Here is a 2,205-nt window from a genome sequence, read left to right as displayed (position 1 = left end):
CATTGATTTAGATCAAGAGAGCATTATTACAAAGCCCTGGATTCTTTAAGATCTAGAAGCATGCATGTTATATTCCGGGACATTTTTTATCACAATAATCACCGCATCATTCAATTCTATAAGCGGACAGTTCCGTGCCGTCTTGCTTCTCTATGTCAGGTTTTTCTTTTCCCAAAGGAATCTTCCATTCGGGTATGCCACTGGTTTAGTCTTGATTGCTTTGGACGTCACATCTATTCGTAGATTTCGTTTTCTTCTACATTTGTTCCTCGTCCCCTTCTGGTCTACATTTAGGCATCAAAGCCACCAATGTAGGTGGTGCACAGCGCCTCTTTGCTTATTTCACTTCTTGCTAGAAGATTTCAAATATTACCGTGAGCCTTTCAAAAGTTTAAAAATTTTTTTTTGAAGAACTGCCGGCATGCAGTTGTGATTGTCACTACAACCAATGTGAACGTAGTGCACGGATAAAATTCTGTACTCATTATTTTTTGTTCATGCTCGTTGTCGCGAGGCGCAACTGAATTATTTCACTTGCAGCGCAAGATACCCAACACGTATGTCATAAGTATTCCAGCCACTCCACGTATTCTGAGTATTCCAGCCACCAGAATACAATAATTCCGGTGATACCTTCTCAAAAACATGATATTCCAGGCATCAGAGGGCGACGCCTGTACCCGTGGACGGTGAAAAAGAAATGTGGCAGCGGAAATGAAAATCAAATTCCAACGCGTGCAGCTTCCTTGAACGGCGAAGTGCCAATGCTCTTTTCAAAGCATGTGACATAAAGTGCCCATTGATCGGGAAACTTTCGCAGTAGCCCTTTGTGCAATTCCAATTGTTACTCTAAAAAAAAGGCGCTAGGTCCGAATGTATTGTCTGGGCTACCCCACGCCGCACATTCACAGGTGCGATCCCGCTACTGCAGAGCGCGGGAGCTTTTGCCTGCTGCGTTTCCGCCCTGGGCCGGTTCGCTCCTCCTTAGGCGACCTGGTCGCCACCAAGCTCCCCTGGGGCCACCATATCGGCGCCCAGCTTAGCGCGGACACCCGATCAACATACGCAGACGTGGGGCAGGCCTCCCAGCCTCAACCCGTCCTCTAACGCCAGCCTCCAAGCAGCTGGATTACAGGGGCACGCCACTACCTTTTTTTTTTTTTTTTTCTTTATTGCCTGGCTTTGACACAAATACACCGCACTGGAACTCAAAACAACAGGAAAAAAAAAGGAATAATATATGTACACAAAGGTAGCTAGCGTTGCCTAACACCCACTGAGGGGCAGGCATTGTCACGTTTAAAATTCCTTGAGCACCGTCAAAGGTTCCAGCTTTGACAGCCACTCAGGAGCACATGGTTGCAATTTAAGCACGTCGAGCCATCGCTGCACACTTTCACGGAAATACATGCGGGCTGGCCGTGCATCTGGATCGCAGTGATAACCAGCCATTCGTGCGCGCCATATACTGTGGAGGCACATTAACATAACCTGGTCTAACGGCATATCATCGTGGTTAACCAATGGCAAATACCTAATACCATGGGAATCAAGTGGCAACTGTTTTTTTATTGTCCTTTGCAGAACATCCCACAAATATACCCCCTCCCAGCAATGCAAAAACACGTGATCTATTGTCTCTGGCTGTTTGCAGATGAGACATTGGGCCCCCCACGGTAGGAACATACCCTTCTCCTCCATAAATGATTTTACACTCAAAGTACCGGTATGTAGCATAAAGAAAAACGTTTTAGCTCCCGGAGCAACTTGCATTTTCTTTACGCGTTTTAGTACATTACTTCCTGTGCCTCCATAGTATAAAGCTCGGTACAAGGGCACCGGGAACACCACTTCACAAACATCCTTGTATAATGTTCTCCTGTTAACATTACTTAAATACTCTTTCGAAAAACGCGCGCTTAAGAATTTCACACTCAAAACAATTTCCCTAAAGAATCAAAACAGAGAACCAGGCATACATTGAGTATAAACTACGAAATCAGGCAACGCTCGACCAAGTCTCTGTTGACACACTGTGCGCAGGAATGGATTGCTGGCATCCCTAAAAAACATAAACCGGTTGACAATCTGTCGCACAAACAAATGACCCAGACCAAGCCCCCCATGCTTCACCTGCCGGAACAAATTTGTCCGACTGCACCTCTCCCAACTCGAGGCCCAAACAAACACCGCAAAAACTCGATG

The 2,205-nt window shown here is 45.9% G+C and overlaps 1 non-coding gene across 1 annotated transcript; it reads right to left on the bottom strand.

The window, feature by feature from the left end:
• Positions 1-857: 857 nt before the first annotated feature.
• Positions 858-1,153, bottom strand: LOC146180653 (signal recognition particle RNA). Its single transcript, XR_014700490.1, has one exon.
• Positions 1,154-2,205: the final 1,052 nt, after the last annotated feature.

This window comes from Amblyomma maculatum, chromosome 8 (genome assembly GCF_055883805.1).
Source record: "Amblyomma maculatum isolate TAMU_Amacu chromosome 8, ASM5588380v1, whole genome shotgun sequence".
In the NCBI taxonomy this organism is placed as follows: Eukaryota; Metazoa; Arthropoda; class Arachnida; order Ixodida; family Ixodidae; genus Amblyomma; species Amblyomma maculatum.
Note: the sequence above shows the minus strand (reverse complement) of the source record. Positions and strands in the feature narration are given on the sequence as shown.